Source organism: Periplaneta americana, chromosome 11 (assembly GCF_040183065.1).
Source record: "Periplaneta americana isolate PAMFEO1 chromosome 11, P.americana_PAMFEO1_priV1, whole genome shotgun sequence".
In the NCBI taxonomy this organism is placed as follows: Eukaryota; Metazoa; Arthropoda; class Insecta; order Blattodea; family Blattidae; genus Periplaneta; species Periplaneta americana.
In genome coordinates, this window is record NC_091127.1 from 80523876 (window position 1) to 80524277 (window position 402).

Sequence of the window (402 nt, forward strand, 5' to 3'; positions counted from 1 at the left end):
ACCCGAATCATGTAAGTCAGCAGTCATCAGAAGAGTGCACCCTTGGGCTAGCGTCTCTTACCCACGGATAAGACATTGCACTAGCGTGCATCCGTGGCTGCTGGCAGGTATGCTTCCTGTCTCTCCCTTCTGCATGATGGAGCATGTTATGATACAATCATTACCCTTTACCCATTTCAGCGAATGCTGATGACCACTGACGTAAGTGAAGTGGGTAGGCATTAGATACACATTTTTTTCTTTAGTAGTACTACTCTATTATTATTTCTTATTAATTTTAAACTCGGAAGGGCAAAATTCAGGGGGGGCAATTGCCACCTCTACCCCCCTAAATGACGTCTCTGAACACATGACAGTGTTAATAAATGTTTCACTCTCACAAAGTGATATAAGTCGTATCAA